The 19,439-nt window shown below is 42.0% G+C and overlaps 1 protein-coding gene across 11 annotated transcripts in view; it reads left to right on the top strand.

Moving 5' to 3' along the window:
* CCDC34 (coiled-coil domain containing 34) overlaps positions 1 to 19,439 on the top strand; it is a 70,637-nt gene that overhangs the window by 34,148 nt on the left and 17,050 nt on the right. Inside the window, exon 9 of one of the 11 annotated variants that reach the window (XM_070624585.1) lies at positions 9,814 to 10,406. The exons of the other annotated variants lie outside the window; for them this stretch is intronic. The gene's annotated coding sequence lies outside the window, so the exon portion shown is untranslated. Of the gene's footprint in view, positions 1 to 9,813; positions 10,407 to 19,439 lie in introns of those variants that run through there. 11 annotated transcript variants of the gene reach the window in all.

Below are 19,439 nucleotides of genomic sequence, written 5' to 3'. Positions count from 1 at the left end.
GCCAATGCCTCCCTCTCAGTGTAGGCTGAGATGCAAACTGTGCCCAAGCAGGTAGCTCTAAAAAGTAAATCCGAAAAGGTGTCAGTCTCTCAATACGATGGCGGGGATTCTCACCCATTTCCTTAGCTGCCCAATGAAGACATCAGATTGGATGGCCCCTTTCTGCTCTGTCTCTGTGATTCCACATGGTTCACTTTCGTATTTGTAGAATGTGGACTTAGCTCACGGCTTATCCCTAGTACAGACGGCGAGGGCAACCTCATCTCCCTCTTAGAATGTGACACGAAAACAACTGGCTTCAGTGTCCTTCCTCCAGGCTATGCCCCGCTTCTGCCAGGAGGCAGCCTGGCTCAGGGGAGCAATAGAGACTCATCTGAGTTTGAATGTGTGCTCCACTGCCGATGCTGTGGGAACTAGACAGGCCTCCACCTCTCTCAGCCTGTGTTTTTTCTTCTAAAAGATGGATTTAGTGATATTTTCTCCATAGGGTGGTTGCAAAGATTAACCCACCATGTAAAGTACCTAGTACCATGTTTGACACATGGAAGATGCTTAATATGTCATTTTGTGTACCTATTGATAATGGAAGTCACAGTACCCCTCATGGCAGTAGAATATATGAGTGTACACATTTTCCAACAGGTTGTACAATTCAGGGGAATTCCTCATGGATGCTACTGTGATGTTTTCTTCATTGTGGTGCCATTTTTGCAAATATCATTTGAACATTTGGTCTTTGAAAGCTGCAGAAGCATCTTCAGATAGGTGTATGCTTTATGGGATGCCAGTCTTTTCAAGATGTGGAGCCTTTAATATACTCAGTTTCTTTGTTAAGCTTCCGCATAAATCCTCTGTATGAGTTTGGTGGGGCAAATCCAGGCGTATTTTGGCTTTTCTTTGGCTAGGTCGGTTTGCTTAATTAAATTGGAAGCCCTGCTAATATGCCTCTTGGAAACTCATTTAAGTTGTCTTCGGCTGAAATTATGGAGAGTTGTTTCCCATATTTCATAAGAATCAAATAGAAAAATTAATTTTTAAAAAAGTTAAAACCCTTTTATGTTAGTTTGGATCCTCTGAGAAACAGACACCAAGACGGGATTAGTCATGCAAGAGATTATTTGAGTAACAGCGTGTGAGGGAAAATGTGGAGGGAGCTGGAGGAGGCCAGGAGGTCTGACCCCTGAGCAGGAGAGAGCGAAGGAGGGAAGGTTGGGTAGGAGGAGTCTCAGGTTGCAGTGCAGTTGTAAGGAAAGTTCAGCAAGGCTGATGAGTCTCCCAATGCCCATCAGAGGAGTCCACATCTTGCAGTTATGGCCCTGCCTCAGAGCCCTGCTGTACTCAGTCTCTGGCCGGGAGCTGTGTGTGGGAAGAGTGAGCTCGACTAGAACACAGCATCTGGGGCCTGTGGTCACTCACGCTTCTGACAGTACATCTGACAGGCGCATTTCCACGGCCTCCACACTATATACGCTTCCATAGCCTATGTTACAAAATCTCATATCCTACATAGTTAATGTTTTCCTCAAGTTTAAGTGTCACAAAATAACTGACAAGGAACATGTGACGCTGCATTGAGGTATGCTTGACAGTATTCTAAAAGCAGTTTCAACCGCAAACTGAGGCTAGAGGAGAGATTGGGCCTCTGTTCCGTTCTCCCAGCTCTGCCAAGTGCCCAGCGCTGGAAACCTGGGCTCCGTCCATCCTTGACATCACTCTCCCACATTCTCAGGTCCGTCTAATCAGTAACCGATTTCCACTGACTTTATTCCCTCCACATGTCTGCACATTAGAATCACCTGGGAAGCTTTTAAACATTCCAAAGACCAGGTCACATCTCAGATCAATTAAATCACAAGGTTTTTGAAGCTACCCAAATGATTCCAACGTGCAGACAAGTTTGGAAACCACTGTCTTAGATACTTTTCAAGTCTGACGTCTCTCCATCCCTTCTACCGCGGCTCATGGCCCACGTCATTTCTCCTTGGACGACTGGACCAGCTTCCTATTTGGTCACTGTGCTTCTAATCTCATCCTGCTCATTTTATCCTGTTGGCAGCAACCAGCTGACCTCCCCAAAATGCAAGTCTGACCATGTCACTGCTCTGCTCCCAGCTCCCCACGGCCCCGCATCTGTAGCATTGCTGCTCACCCTGTTTTCCGGCCTCCACTGCATGCACCAGCATGACCCGTGTCCTATAGGGAGTATGGTACCTGGTGATTTTCAACCTATTGGACATGTTCCCCTGGGGAAGAGTATCAGGATTTTGGAGAAGGACTCAGTCCAGGCTACTTGAAAAGTACTTTCTCCCCACCACCGTTTCCTCCCTGTCCCCCAATCTGATGTGCGCTGCCCACTAAGGGGCTCAAACCTGAATATGGAGTACAGGACCACCTTTTGATGTGGCCTGTCTCCCTAATCTCATCTGTCACCTTGTTACTTTTTCTCCTTAAACTCCCAATTTCCGAAAGTTCCCAGTATAAACCAGATTGCTCCCATCTTTGATGACTTCACTTTTGTCTGTCCCCTCATGCCACACCTTTTACTTTCTCTTGCAATGCCGTCTCTTAACCTAACGAAGTTTTGAAAGCAATCCTTAAGGCTCACCTCTGGGGTCCCTCTGCAAAGCCTCCTCTGCTCACTACTCCTGCCGGATTGGGCCCTTCTTTCATCATCAAGGGCCCTGTGTACTTGGCTCATTAATCTGGCAATGTGGTACTGTCATCAGATGTTTTCAGGGGTCTGGATTTGCCGTTCTCTAAGTTTTCTAGATTTAAAATTTGTGTAATGCTTTGATTTCATTCACTCTAAGATGTTGAACCCAAGTAATGTGGAGTAGGGCGTTATGACTGAGAGAAGCTAGAATCATAAAGTATCAGTATTGGAAGGGACTTTTAAAGGTAATTTTGTTCAATCACAGAAGTTTTTTGTCTTACGTTTAGTGAATTCGAGGAGGGTGCTATCTACCCAAATGGAAACATCCCCATGTGTTTTGGAAATACGTGATCATAGTGCATGCTGGAGAAATGAACAGAAAAGGGAGGTGAGGCCCCCAAGGGAAAGAGTGTGCGGAGAAAGCGAAGGGCAGACGAGCCGTCACGGACCGTGCCCCCCCCCCCCCCGCCCCCGTCCTCAGGAAACAGGTGTGGTGCAGACACGCAGTTGAGGAGACAGAAGGTTGGCGGAAGGAGAACCAGTGCAGTGTTGGAAAAACCAGAGACAGGAGTGCTTTAAGAGGTAGGGAGTGACCGTGGGACCAGTGCGCCTGTAAAGTTCCTCTTGGATGTGACATCTGCTCCCAGGAAGCAGCATCCACTGAGGAGGAATCTGAACCGCCAGGAAATCAGCCTGGACAAGTTTATGGAGACCCCAACCCCTCCAGCCAGAAGCTAAACCCAAGTAGTTCTTGACCTTTTTTAGGGACTCCAAAACTTTTGAAAATCTGGTGACATCCATTGATTTTGTCCTCAGAAAAATGCGTATGGGCACACATACACGTACAATTTCTCAGAGTTCGCTCTTCCACCCAGCAAACAATCCCCTCTCAAGCCTCTACATGGACCCCGAGATTAGCAGACATCGCCCCACTGCTAGGTAGCAAGGCTTACTCGGGTGAAGAGGACAGTGATAAACTTGAGGGCTGAGAATGACTTCCCCTGCTCAAATCTTAGCTAAACCTGTGGAGGCCTCAGAAATCCTCTAATTTGGTTTACCCTTCTAAGGAGCAATAAGCTGAGCAGAGGTGCTACTTGGTTCTCCAAGACTGCCTAATCTGCAGACTGAACATTTTCTGGATTCTTGTCTGCTGACTGACTAGTCACTAACTTGGGCCTACTGGCCACTGTGCTGCTCTGTGCCTTGGCTTCTGAAAGGCCTCCTTCAGAGTTTTAACCAGCAGCCACAACTTACCTCATTTCCACCTGTCTGGCCTCTGACTTCCACTTCTTTTAAATGACTCACTCTCATTTATTCCCTTTTCCAATTAAGGAATTTAGGAAAGCAATGAAAACATTCTGGCTTGCAGAAATAGAGAAATGGTTGTTTAAATTTTTATGGGAAAAGGAAGCAGAGTTACAGTCAACTTTTGCCAATCTCAGCCCAAGAGAGGAGCAGCAACATGGGAAATTCAAAGCACTGGACAATTTAAAAAAATATTATATTTGTGATTTGTATTATGAAGCTATTTTTGTACCTATTTTTCTGATTTTCTTTGGATTATCGTAGACATACTTTTGGAATGACTATATGGAGAATGGAAATGGACATGTTGGGAAATTGACTTGGGATGCGAAATATAGTTTGGTGGATCCATGTGTCATTAGTAACTGAGGCTTGATATGTCTTCAGGAGAGAATTTTAGAGTTTGATAAATAATGGAGATTTCTTAAAGTGGAACATAAACTTTGGGTGAAAAAAAGTAAAAATAGTGAGTGTGAAATAACATTAGACCAGAAATGATTATTTTGGTCAATTGTATATTTGATTTTTAAAAGGGTATGAGTCTGGAAAAAGAATTTAAAATGCTGGCCCCACTGCACAATGGGATTTTTAGGGTGATGGGCCTGGTCTGTCTGATACTGTGGTGTTGGATTATATAACTCTGCGCATTTTTCAAAACTCATAGAATTGTACACCACAAGAATAACTTTTAGTGCATGCAAAAAAACCCCAAAAAACAAAAAACCCAGGATGTCAGCAGAATCCAGGGTGGAATGCAGACTGTGACAAATGAATGTAACTATATTACAAATATAGGGCATAGTTTCTCTGAAGGGAGTGGGGAAGAAAGGAGTTGGTCTAAACAACTAGGGAAAACAGTGTTTTGCCTAGATGCTATAGGGATGAAGACAAAAAGAACCATATAAAAGCGCTGGTAAATTTGTTTCTCTCAGGGGGCACAGTTCAGCAATTCTGACACCACTTTACATGTTTTCTAGGGTTGGACAAATAAGGAAATATATTGTAGATAATGGGAGCCAGGTGCCAGGCTTTTCACTGTCAGAGAAAGGAGTGACAAATAAGTGGGATGAGGGTGGGGGTTAGAGTTTACTATACAAATAGGTAGGCACAGATATAAACATAGACATGTGTGTTTACAATGGTTAGTATAATATGTACATTTCCCAGCTCCGTTCCCTGATGGGCTGGGAAGCAATGGTACCCAGCAGCCACGAGCACACCCAAGATCTTGGTTTCTAAATGCTTGTCCTCAATAAAAGGAGCCAAGATTCCTTGAAGAAATGGCCGATTGATTCTAGGGCTGGGGCAGGAAAAAGCCAAGGTGAGCCTGGAGCATCTTATAGCAGCAGAAAGTACGGGAGGGAGGTGGAGATGAGGACGTGTCACAAGGACACAGGGGCCAACCTGGAAGGCCAAAGCTGGGAACAGTTTGAGTAACTAAGTAAAGATCACACTGGATCATAGTCTAAAGAATAAAATAAATATCCATCGATCCATATCCATAACAGATTGAATAGATAAGTAAATAAATGTGCGGGGTGGGGAGGAGAAAATCTTCCCTACAGAAGAATGCCGTTTAGTAACTGCGGAAGGCCTGAGGGGAATGGAAAATTCCCATTAGACCGCGGTCGTAATGGCTGCTGGCAGGACGCACTCACGGGTGCAGTCAGCAGCGAAGCGTCAAGGAGAAGCAGGATACTTGCATAGTTTCAGACTACCTCCCCCAAGATAGTCAGTCAGTACTGCAGTGTTTTTCATATGGTCGTAGATGTTTCCATACTCCTCCCTCACTTCTCAGGAGGTGAATGTAGAGAAATCTGGCAGACACCACCTTAACCAAGTGATCAAGGTCACCATCACCAGTAATAAGAGGTTGATATCATGGACTCCCTGAAACGATGCTGCTGGAAGGGCACTTCCCCTCTGTGGGATCCTTCCGCCCAATCCATAACCTCAGTCTAACCCTGAGAAAACCTCAGACAAACCTGAATGAGGGACACAGTTCGCAGACCCAACCACTGCTCTTCAACATGGCGACAGTCATGAAGGAAAAAGAAGGACTGAGAAACCACCGCAGAGTGAAGGAGACTACAGAGACAACCAAATGTGCCTTGGGTTGCATCCTGGAAGGGAAATCAGAATAAAGTCTATAGTTAACAGTATTGTATCAATGTTAATTTCTTAGTTTGATAAAGGTACCATGGTTATATTAATGTTTGTAATTGGTTGCGTAAATATACTGTGGTTATATCCAAGGGAAAGATGGGTGAAGGGTATATGGAAACTCTCAAGACTATGTTTTTGACTCTTTTTGTAAATCCAAAATTATTTTAATATAAGAAGTTAAAAAATATGCTGCCTCTGAAATTGATACTTACAAATTCAGAGCTTTGGGGGGGCTTGTTGATTGTTTGTTCTTCTATTTTAACGTGATAACTTCTCATTTGGTAGGAGAACATTTAAACATAGTCAGAAATACCTGGCATTTATCTAAGGTGAGGGCTTTACTCCACTTTATTTGAGTCTTAAAGAGAACTAAAGTCAAACTGAGTAAGGATCAAGCCTAAGGCGAGTTAGGTTATGGATGTGCACGGACCATGTTTCCTTCAACGTAATGCTCTTGCCGAGCAGAGAAGAACTTGTATTTGGCGTGTTTCCAACAGAATATTGTCCATACAGAAAAATGCATAACTTCAGGTTAAATACGTGAAAGAGACTGGCAATTTCATGGTGTCATTGGGGGGAAAAATAACCTATTTTTTTAATATCATAGTATCTTCTATTAAAAAATACATATCCATATATTTATATATATAATATATGTATTCAGGTAAAACTAATTTTTTAAATTATCCCATCTCCAAGAATTTGAAATTATGAAACAATATAGTGAGCTTATAGAATATTAAAATATTCCGATTTAAGTTGGGATGGGCTATGCCAGAATTTACAAATTTGTGGCCTATGGGCTGCATTTAGCCCTGGGGCATGTTTTCACTGGCTGGCATTGTTTAAATTTTTTGAATTAGTTGCCAGTATTTAAAATAGTGAGTTTTTACATAAAAACCCGAGTTTCCATGCTGTCCCGGACAGAGAGAGCTCTCAGCACTGAGGTCCATTCCGACATGGCAGCACGTGGCGAGGCCTGGGTGGGGGGTGCCCGTTACCAGGGGGTGAGATGCCCTTGCAGTTTGCCACAGTTCCTTTGTTGTTGTTGTTGTTGTATATAGATTTTTTAGAAATTGAGGTGAAATTCACATAACAAAATTCACATAACATAAAATTACAAAGTGAACAATTCAGTGGCATTTAGTACATTCATAGTGTTGTGCAAACACCGCTTCTTTCTAGTTCCGAAACTTTTCATCCCCCCAAAGTAGAACTCCCTTTCAATTAAGCAGCCACTCCCCCTTCTCCCTTCCCCCAGCCGCTGGCAGCCGCCCATCTGCTTTCTGTCTCTTTGGATTTACTTACTCTGGATATTTCATGTAAATGGCCTCATACAATATGTGAATTTTTGTGTCTGGCTTCTTTCATTCAGCCTCACGTGTTCAAGCTTCGTCAATGTCAAAGCACGTGCCAGTACTTCTGTCCTTTTTATGGCTGAATAATCTTCCATCGTGTGAATAGACCAGGTTTTGTGTATCCATTCCTGGGTTGCGGATATCTGATTGTTTCTACCTGTGACTCTTATGGATAGTGCTGCCATGACCACTCGTGTACAAGATTTTGTTTGAATGAATGTTATATTTTTGGTGTTTTCTATGGACATTAGGGTTGCTTCAGCCACAGTTCCCAACATCGCCTGTTGCCTCCTACGCTGGCCTGCTTTACTTGCCTGCCTTCTCATCCTGTCCCCATTGGCTTTGTGTTGACATTTTCGGGCGGGCGTATCCATGTCCCCTCCATCCCTGCACTTTCTTCCAGCACAAAACTTGAACTAATTAATGAAAATGTGTCTTTTTTTTCCTTAAAAACACACCGCTACGCTAGATTTGTTTGTCTTTTCTCCCTCGATTTTGGTCACTGTCTGATAAATATTGACTATGGATGAGAGTTGTTTTCTTTTCTTCTATTTTTGACATTAAAAAATTGCACGTTTTGAAAAGATCTAAAATTGGGGCTAAAGCTTTGCCCCCTTTACAGTAAGCAGTGACTTTATGTCTGTGTCTGGGTTTAATTAGAGTTGGCAACTCTAAACTCTGAGGCAGGATACGCGGTGCTGAGATGGCATGTGTTTCTGGCGGTCCAGGAGTATAACCACCCAAATGGACAGCCGCTCCCCGGCTCCCTGACCAGGCTCCAGGTCTGTGTCTCTGGCTCCTGCCCTCACAGCCCTGGGGAGGCCTCTTCCCCTCCATCCATATCAGCGCCCCCTCTGATTTCCCCTCATTTGCCATTTAATCACTCGCTCTAATGGGATTTAACTTCTTTATGGTTGGATCTTGCCTCCCTAACTAGATTATAAAGCCTGTTCAACAGAATCTAGTTTTTTGTTTATTTTTGATCTGCTTCAGTGCAGAGCATATGCAGCATGCGTGGAATAAATATGTGAATTAGTGACTCACCAAACCAAAAAAATGCCCCTTTAAGTATACTGAACTTCTCAGTATCATTCAGTTGAACAAGTTTAAAAGTGTTCAAGTTTGTTTTTTAGTATAATACTTATCACTAGGATTAATAGCAAGGTGAAAAGAAATGTTTTGTGTTATAGTTATGGCAACTGAATTCCTTTTCAAATCTAATCAATGTACTAGCATAAGTTGGTGATTCTAAAAATGTGCATTGCAAACCAGCTGCACCAGAATTGCCTGTGGTGTTGGTTAAAGACAAAGATCCTTGAACCCTACCCCTGAATTTACACACGGATGCAGTCTGAGCGTTGAGCCCAGGAATCTGCATTTTTAAAAAAGCCTCCTTGAGTCTTATGGACTCTAAATTTTGGGAACCGTTGGGATTGTTTGAGAAGAAGTTAATATCTTTATCTGCAATAATTCAGGTAGATTGGAAGTTCCACTTAAGTTGGATACAGGGACAATAAACAGTGAAATTATTTAATGAATGATAATTTCAGCTCAATATTTGGGGAGTTAGTTTTTCTGCATGAGTCTACAAATGAATGTTACTGATGTTTTATAGATTTAACAGCATGGAATTAAAATCCTAAAAACTTAACAAATCCCAACTAACCTGAGAATTACTGTGGTGAAACCGAATAAAATCATTGCAAAACATCATTTTATGTGATTAACACTTAAGTTACTCCTAGGATGTAATTAGATAACGAAATGCTACTCCCTCTTCCAAAAGCTGAAAATGCGGCTGAAGAGCAATGACTACACCCCAGTTACAGCTGGCATTTACCCATATTTTAAAATCCTACCTCATTCATTGCTGTTGTGAGGAAGTGCTGGAATGGGGTGAGCAGAGGCTTTTCAAGGTCCTGCATTCAGGTAATGCAGACTTTTGTGTCCTAGGAGTTAAATAAACAAACCATTAATAAGTAATCCAGCAGTGCAAGGAAACCATCGCCAAGCAAAAGTGAGACCATACATTGGGTGCTGGTAGCAAGTAATTGAAATGGAACAAGTTTGTTGTATTTTGGATGCTATAAGGGAATAATTGCAAGCAATTGAGCAAGGACTCTTTGTTAGAAAAATCAGTTTTCTGGCTGCATTTTTCATCCCCATTACAATGCTTTCCTCCCTCTTGACCTTTTGACATCTTACCTTTCTTAAATATATTACTTTAGGAAGGCCCTGCTTGGGTAGTGGAGCAGTGGTGTTTTTCATATATTCTGAAAGATGTTTGCAATGTGTTTTCCGTGTGGGATTATCTTTACTTCTTCTCTATAGATTGAAAATTCACCATGTGATTTGGTAGAAGCAGAGCTGCCTTCAACCGCAAGCTAATAAAATGGAGTTGTCATTTATACAGAACTAAACATGCGCCAAGGACGAGTTTGGATGCTGTGTCCCAGCACGGCATCTAACCCTCACGGGGGCCAGCTGGCGAGGAAAGGAAAACGAGGGTATGCAGTGCAGTGCTGTGCCCTATTGAAGACCATCCAATATCTATTTTTTTCTTATTTCATACATTGTGGGGCCCCAGTGGCACTAGAAAGGGGGGCTTTTCCACTCCCACACAATTTTCTCCCTCACTTAACGGAAGATACAAGCCAAAAACATTGCAGGTGGAAGAGGGCAAGGTCTGCGCACGTTGAGTCTGGCAAAGGAAGCCTGAACTCCTGGTAGAGCTGAGAGCACATGCAGCTGGAGACAAACTCAAGGGTGAGCATCTGCGCTGCTGTTCCCGGCTCCTTGAGTCAAACAGCGTGACCTCATTATTTTGTTTCCATTTCCAATCCCAAGGCTCCAGATATACATACCCCGCGTCAAGTGTAAATACCAAAACACATTCCAGAATCAAATACATGATTTTTGGATTATCTGGGTCACTGGTCCCCTCCACTAATGTATATAATCAAGAGCTGATGATGCCCATGTGATAAGCAATCCTTTGATGAAAGACTTGGCGCTTAATTCCTTGTAGGAGTTCAGTTTTTGTTTTCACAAGTTTTAGTTTTGACAAGCTTGTTTGTGAAGACTGCCCTGTTCGGTCCTCTGGATTTTAGAATGTCGTTTGAAATGCTTAGCTATTTAAGAAAAGGAAGGCGAAGTCATGTTTCATAAAAAAAAGGGTCCAACTGGGAGTAACAACTTCAGCCAGACCAAACCACATAAAATACTAACTCTGACTGTCGAAAGGACAAGTGAGCAATCATAAAGTCGACTCCCGTCCAAACGGAGTGGCCTCTTAATCCTTTTCTCTGACATACGACTTCTATAAGGCACTCGTCAGGCCAGTTGTTAAATTCATATTTGTATGCTGACCATGAGGACTGTTTTGGCTTCCAAATTGGTCAAGTCGAACTGCTTTGAAGCTAGTAATCTGCTGAATTAGCTAACTTCTTTCATGGCATTCCAGAACAAACAGATCCCCTTTAAAAAATCCCCACTTTTGTTATTTCAGGTGGTTTGAGTCTGTTATTCTTACATAAAGATGTTAGGGTTCTTCCAAGAGAGGTTCAAAGAGAAATTTAGAAATAAAATGTTCAGCAGATTAAAGGACCTTTCGTATAATGATCATGTCACTGGGTGAAAGACGAGGTTAAAGCTGGTCGTCACTTTATTGTGTAGCCAGTCATGGTTTTTTTCTTAACTTTCATGGAAAGTCTCAAGGTAGGCCTAAGTTTAAGGAAGGGATGTCATCACTGGACAAACATCAGAATAATAATATTTATTGAATGCTTATTTTAACAACCCTGGGAAGCAGGCACTACTATTATCCCCATTTTACAGATGAGGAAACTGAGGCACAGAGGGGTTAAGATCATGTGCCTAAGGAAGACGGACAAGCTCTCAGCCTGAGGAGGCAGTGTGCCTGACGCGGAACGTGGCTGCAAGGGCATGCAGCCATGGGGTCGACGTCCAGCCGCAGTGCTCATCAGCTGAGCAACTTTCAGCACATTTCTTAGCCTCTGAGCTTCAACGTCCTTGTCTGTAAAATGGGATTATAACATCTTCAAAGGGTGGTTCTAAGGAGTAATTTTAAAAATAGTAAATAATAATAAGAATACTGAGCATTTATTGAGTGTTTACTGTGCACCAGGCATTATTCTAAGCACTTTCTTAATTTGCATTTCACCACAACTCCAGTACATAGGCACTTTTAATATTTCCATTTTTATGCTCAAGAAAACATTAGTGTAGAGAAGCTAACTTGCTAGTTAATGGTAGAACTCGGTTTCAAAATACCTAGCATCACAGCTGACAATAGGCGTTGATAATAGTAATTATGTCATTGGTACCTAGAGAAAGGGAAATGTTTGCAGGATGTCAGAGTAACAGCAATTCTTCCCTTTTCTCATGATGCCTTTACTAATAAATATTGGAGAAGGACAAGAGTAAAACAAATGCCATGTTCATGGGGCCTAAACCTATGCATCAGAGTGAAATCCAAAAAGAGGAAACTAATTTTAGCAAATTTGATTTCAACTCCATTGTGTATGATACATTAGAACCATTCTGCTTTTTTTCTCTCCTGGGGCCAGTCAAGCGGATGTGCTGAGACAAAGCATGAAGAACGAGAGGCAATCATATCTAGAAATGTAGCCACATGTTTGTGTGTAACTAGGTTTTGTCGTCACCTAATGAATTTAGTCAGTAAGAATCTTAAAATTATGTTTTGGGATGGTTTTCTTTTGCCCAATTTTATCTTTCTGGGACAGTTTTTCTTTTGCATAATTTTATCTATCATTTTTGACTATGAATAGTTGCCATGTGAGTTTACTTTTAAAATATAGTCAGTCCTCCGAGCCCCATTTCCCTTTTGCTCGCCTGTCCATGGCCCCAACACACAGACATCCCCCGCTCCACCCCCCCACAGAGTTGTACAAAGTGTAACTTTTAAAACTCCATCATTAAGCATAAAAAGGCCAAGGAATGTTTGGAACTGGTATACTGGAGCCAAAACGGTTTATCACATTCTAAAAAAGAATCTTTGGCATCAACGGAGAAACCAGAACCGATTGTAAAGCATAATTACTGCACAAACACGCAGTATGTGTGAAGCCACGATCATCCCTTTAATCTCTCAGAGCAGAGAAAACCCAGACAATGTGTCCGTTGTTTAATTCCCACGCACGCTGCTCCCATATCCTGCTGAAACACTGCTGTGTTTATACATACATTTATATAAAATGCAAGAAACACTGAAGCTCAACTTCTTGGAAATACGGTTTGAGTTCTTGAAGGAGATTCAGAGTCTTGGCTACTCACGCAGGTTAAAAGAAAGGTGAGTCACATAACTGGCTTTATGGCTCCAATTTCAACAACCAAATGGTCTCATGCAAATAAATGACTCCCTTCCACTCCCAAGCACTAACTCCCACTTCAGGAAGCCGACTCATTTTCAGGAAGGAAACCCCCTGTTTTTCACATTTGTGAAATGAATTTCCCTGCAGACTCTTAAGGCTGTCTTAGATGTTTCCCTACCACACGAGGATTTCTGTAACGCTCATAACCTTGTTTTTGGGACTCTATGACACAGTTACGCATTAATGATAATCATAACCGTGGTAGCTAAAACTAGTGGGGCCGACTATGTTCTAGGCACCTCGCAGAGCCCTTTATGAGCATAGCTCCCAGAATTTGCTCAACACCACAGCCAAGTAGATACTTTTGTTATACTCATTTTACTCGTAATTTTTTTGTCTGTATCAAATTCATTAAAACACCATTGCCCATGTCTTCAGTTTTTAGAGAAAACGTTCTTTCTTGAGAGTCATCAAAATTATTATGCTTCACATTTATTTCTGCTTAATTTTCATAAAACATTTTCATTTATTCAGTATATAGTTTTAGACTTATGTTAAGAGCTAGGAATTTCACTATACTATTTGCTGGGCCTACAGAGATCAGCGTTTTTTCCCATCCTCAAAGGTCATTGTATAGGAGGGAAGGCAAGAATGTAAACAAAAAATTATTGGATAATAAATTCAGTGATAGAAATATGCACAAGATATAGAGACGATAGAGAGAAGGAAGTGTGGGGAGGGATGGAGAACATCAGAGAAGATGAGTGAATGAGCTAATATATGAACTGGAAATTAAAGGACAGAAAGAGTTAGTCAGATGAACTCAAGGGGAAGGGCACCCTGCAGAAAAGCCACATGTCAGAAGGCAGAGGGCCTGGAGCCACCTGGTGTGTTTGATAAATAAGGACCCATCGTATAAGATGTTTCATTGGCAGTAAAGTCTGAAGTGGGAGGGAAGGAAAGCAGGCAGGTATCTGATTGTGAAGGGCCAATGAAATGATGCTCAGGGCTTTCGACTTTATTCCATAGATAATGAGCTTGTGTGGGGTTAAGCGGGTGAGAGACATGACAGGCTTATGTTTTAGAAAACTTACTTCAGTAGTCACTGTGTTAGCCTAAGCAAAAAACATTGAGCCCTTGAAGTTAGACTCCCCTGGTTTGAAATGAGAGGTAAGGGGAGATTTGAGAGATACTTAGGGGTCAAAATCAGCAAGGTTTGTCTGATGTGGGAGGCACGGGAGCGAAAAGATCCGGATGACTGAGGTTTCACAGTTGGCAGAGGCACTACTGAGGCCTACACTTGCTGTTTGTAACACTGCCCCTGTCCTCCAGAATAACAAAGGCTTAAACTCAGAGGATTACTTCTCTCCCATAAGGGAAGTCCAGAGGCAGATGATTTGGCTCCATGGGGTCAGCAGGAAGCTATGCTCCTATCTTTCTGCTTTAGCCTCTTACTGCATAGCTTCCAGCCTCAAAATTACCTCTTGTTCCAAGATGGATTCTGGAGCTCCAGTCATCACTATGTCCACGTTGTAGGACAGAAGGTGCAGGAAAGACAGAAGCACAGAGATGGGCCCCTCCCAGCTGAATCACTTTCCTTAAAGTAGTCTTCCTGGAAATCCCATACCACATTTCTATGTCATTAGCCATAACTTTGTCACATGGCTCTATTTAACTGCTAGTAAGGCTGGGAAATAAGTCATTCTGGGCAGCAATGTGCCAGATAAAAATGAGATTTTTACATAGGAGGGAGGAAGAGAGGAAGAAGTGTTCTGGGGTTGGCACCTAGGAGTATGTGGTTCATGAGACTTGGTGAAGGGTGATGCAACAAAGAGAAAATCAGGGAAGAACCTTTGCAGAGCACTGAAAAGAAACGAACAGAGGAAGGGGACCCAGAGAAGAAACGATTGCGGAGGCAGAAGCAGAATTAGAAAGAACGATGCAAAAGAAGCCAACGAGGATAGAATGAGCAAAAGTGCCCCATATTACAGATTAGTTAAGTAAGACATTAAAAAATGTCTATTGGATTTGGAAGGTGGAGGTCATCAGTGGTGGTTTTCTAAAGATCAGTTTTATCGGAGATGGACCCATTAAAGATTCAAATCAAAGGTTAGAAAGCAGAGACTTCTGTAGACGACACCTTTTAAAAACTTGGCAAGTGTGAGACAGGGCTGCAGCCGACGAGAGGCTCCGCGGGGAGCCAGTGCTCTGGAAGGTGATGGATCCCTGAACGTGTTACTGGCTGAGGAGGAGCAGCCGGTGGAGAGGCAGAGGCTGAGAAGGCGTGAGCGTTCTGATGCGGGAGCGCGTCAGAGCAGACAGTCTGGAACGGAAACTGCGAAAATTCAGGAGGGACGTTTTAAACAGAAATGGCTGAACTGACATGAAATTAAGGAATGTCCTGATGCCTACAGTGACATGGAAGAAGGAACCCTGGGCAATAAACCAGCCCTGAAGCCGGCTTTCGTTCTGAGGTTTTCAGAACCCTGCAGATGCTAAGTCTTCCTTTTGATGGCTGCATGGAGTGTGGGGTCCAGGACGTAGCACCCAGGTCCTGCCCGTGCAGCGTTTCCAGGAGGAGAAACACATGGAAAGTTGGGGCTCAAAGAATGAAGACCATGGAAAAGTGGACAAGGAGGGAGGTAACAGTGGTGGAAGCAGGCAATACCGCCTGAGAATTTGTAAGACTCACTTGTTTGCACAACTCAAATAATTTAATTTTAAAGTGATCCTTGACTGATAGTGTCTTCAAGTCACTGACAAAAGCAAATATAAATCCTTTCTGAGGGAAATCAGCTCTAAATCAAGCCTCTAAGAACTACCCCAAAGTTCTAAGGGAAATTTGCAGCTCACAGTTCAAAGTCACATAGCACACGAGGCCACCGTTCCAGACTTTTGCTTCCAGCCAAGATGGTGTAACAGGGACCTGATGCAACCTCCCACCTGAAATAACTAAAAAAAAAAAAAGGAAAAAAATACATGAAACCAGTTTTTCAGACTTTGGGCATTAGGCAAGGAAAGACAGTGATCGCAAAAGGGTGGGAAACAAGCCAGGTGGGCCCTACAATTGCTCAGTTTCCACCTGGAAACTGGGAAGTGGGACCCAGGCTGAGAGCAGCAGCGGACTCGGGCGAGGAGGTGGAGCTGGACGTGCAAGGTGACGGGGGTCACGGGGCAGTGTACCGGAGAGGGCAGAGCTGCACAGAAAGAGCACTCTGGAGATCTGCACAGTGTCTCTCTCAAGGTTTAGCTAAGCACTGATCAGGCAGACCTGTGAGCAAACTACCTGAGGTGGGGAAAGAACAACCTAAAAGGGTTACAGGATCCAATCCCCAAGGCTCACCCCAGCCAGAGACGGAGACCTCAGAATCATACCATCAACAGAGCACTCAGGAGAGCTTTGCCTCAGGAGTGGACAAGACTGGTCCGAGAATAAATACTTCTGTGGTCTCACAGAGCAAAGCTTAAAAGCAAGACCAACAGAATCAAATAGTTTCCAAGTTACTGAACTGCACCCCAGAAGTTTCAAGGATATTTAATAGCCAAAACCTGAAAATAACTCAATGTCCATCATTGTACGATAAACCAATTGTTGTGTCTCACACAATGGAATACTACTCAGCAATAAAAAAGAATATACTACAGGCAGACAACATAGATGAACCTCAGCATAACTGTACTTTGTAAAAGGAGCCAGACTAAAAAGAACACGTACTGCATGATTGCATTTATGTGAAATTCTAGGAACTGCAAGCTAATCTACACTGACAGAAAGCAGTGGTCACTTGGGGACGGGGTGTTGGGACTAGCAGGGAAGTTCTTGAGGGATGATTTATAAAGAGTAGGAGAAAATTTGGGGGGTAATGGTTATGTCCATTATCCTGATTGTGGTGGTGTTTCACAGATATATGCATATGTCAAAATTTATCAAATTCTACATCTTAAATATGTGAAGTTTATTGTGTCTGAACTACACCGCAATAGTCTTAAGAAAGTTTTAAAAAAATAGACAAAGAAAGAAGGAGCCACAAGTAAGAATTATCAAAACTGATAGCTGAAATAATAAAAACGCTTACTATAGAAAGGAACTTCCTTAATTTGAGAAGGGCAACTAGAAAAACATACAGCAAATACGTTTTATGGAAAAATGTTGAAAGTATTTATTTTGAGATCGGGAGGAAGATAGAGAGGTTAGCTAGCACCTGAATCCACTGCATCTCCAGGCCGGTGAGTAAGATAAGAAAAAGAAATAAAGATCATTACTGATGCTGAACAATTCTAAAAGTTTCTACAGAGAAATCATTCTACTTATGACAGAGTTAGACAAAGTGGCTGGATATGGGATTAATAGAGAAAAGTCAGATGCACTTCTAGTCACTGGCAGCAGGTAGCTGCCTTTTTACAATATCAAAACAAAGTATAACATTCCAAGGAACATAAAGCCCTTAATGGAGAAATTATAAAACATTATTGAATATCATTAAAAACAACGTAAATGAAGAGAGATAGACCATAACCTAGAATAAAAAACCTCAACGTTGTAAAGATGCCAAGTATCTGCAGATCTATCCTTTCAGGGTGCTTTCAAACAAAATCCACACGGGTTTTGAGAGCAACTCGAAAAGGTGATTCTAAAATTTATGTGGAAGAGAAAAAGGTCAAAAATAGAACAGAAACTTGTGAAGAAGAACCAGGTGTGGAGCGGCTTGCCTTCCCAAGATTCAGGACTCATCAGAAAGCTATAATGACTAAGACATTGTATTGACCCAGAGGTAGACAAATAGATCCACGGATCAGAATAGAGTGCCTAGAAACAAACCCACTCCCGCGTGCAAGCTTGATTCACGGGAGAGTCATTGCAGATCACTGAAGAAAAGATCAGCTCTTCAAGAAATGGTGCTGGCATGATGTACGTAGACTTAAAAAATAAAACTGGATTCTGACCCTGTACCATATAGGAAAATCCATTTTCAGTGGATGAAAGACTTAACTGTGAAAGCATAAGCACAGAGCTTTTAGAAGACTATGTGATTTAACACAATCTCTTGATACAGAAGGAGTTCTTAAAACATGAAACAACAAACAAAAAGAAACGCAAATGTGTTTATAGAGGAAAAGATTGATAAATTCAACTATATTACATAACTTCAGTTCATCAAAAATACAACAAAGTTAAAAACAAATCTTAAGTGGGAGATGGTATTTGCAACTCATTTCCAACAAACGATTAGCACCTAGGAAATATAAAGGACATTTATGCATATATACGATGTAGATATCCTAGTAGAAAATGGCCAAAATATATAAACAGACACTTCATGGAAGAGGAAACACAAATGACTCATAAACTTGGGAAAGTATGCTCTGTTTCGTTAGTAACCGTGGAAATGTAAGTTAAAACCACAATGAGCTACCATGTAACATCAACAAATTGGAAAAAATTTTAAAAGTTCATTTGTCACCAAGTTAGCAAGGCCATGGAGCAACGTAACTGACACGTCCTGTTGGTGGAAGTATAAATTGAGGGCGTCCCATTGAAACACGGTTTATCATTACCTGGGAAAGCTAAAACGGGCACGTGCTTTGCAAGCCAGCAATGTTACTCCCGGGTATATGTCTGAATGCAGTTTTGATTTTTCCTGATTGGAGTCAGATCACACTGGTGGGTGAACCAGCGTTTTTTAAAAAACAAACAAACAAAAAACCTAGAGCAGAATATGAGGAAATTAAACAGAACAGAATAGAAACAGAAAACCTCAGAACACATTGCTGATAGTAAGGTTATGTGTATTTCTTTTGTTAATTTTTTGGGATTGTTAATAGTAAGCTTTTGTGTTCTGTTAATCATTTGGGGTTATGTTGTAAAATGTATTTCTTATCATAAGTTGTGTTCAAAAACTTTTGAAAGCACTGCCCAAAAGAAATTCTTAACACACAACTACAGGAGTGTCTAAATAGTATTGCTTATAATAAGAAGAAGCTGAAAACAGCTCAGCTATCCAACAACAGTAATATGATAAATTAATTGTGGATTAGTCACGTCAGGAAATAGTCTACGGAAATAAAAAGGAAGGAAGCTTGTGTGTTCGTCAAGAAATGAAACACTCAACGGAAGGGAAAACAAAGGAACTCTGGCTGCACACACCAAAAGGGGTAAATCGCCAAATGTGTAATAGTGACTAAAAGAAGTGAGTCAGAGCATATAAATCAGTATGATTATATTTACATAAAACTTAAAACTAAGCAAAGCTAAATAATACGTTGCTTAAGTCTACATACATTGGTGTTGAAACTATGAAGAAAGGCCACAGATTTCTCTTGAGTGGCAGGGGCTACAATGGAGAGGTACGAAAGCAGGGCGATATGCACACATGCGCCTGTATTTTTATTATTGTTTATCTGAATAGATATATTTATATGCCTTTGTATGCATGATATATTTCACAATTTAAAATAATTAAGATACATACAGGGGCTGGCCCCTTGGCCGGGTGGTTAAGTTCGCGCGCTCCGCTGCAGGCGGCCCAGTGTTTCGTTAGTTCGAGTCCTGGGCGCGGACATGGCACTGCTCGTCAGACCACGCTGAGGCAGCGTCCCACATGC

Source organism: Equus przewalskii, chromosome 6 (genome assembly GCF_037783145.1).
Source record: "Equus przewalskii isolate Varuska chromosome 6, EquPr2, whole genome shotgun sequence".
Lineage (NCBI taxonomy): Eukaryota > Metazoa > Chordata > Mammalia > Perissodactyla > Equidae > Equus > Equus przewalskii.
The sequence above is the reverse complement of the archived record's forward strand: the minus strand, read 5'-3'. Positions and strand labels throughout refer to the sequence as shown.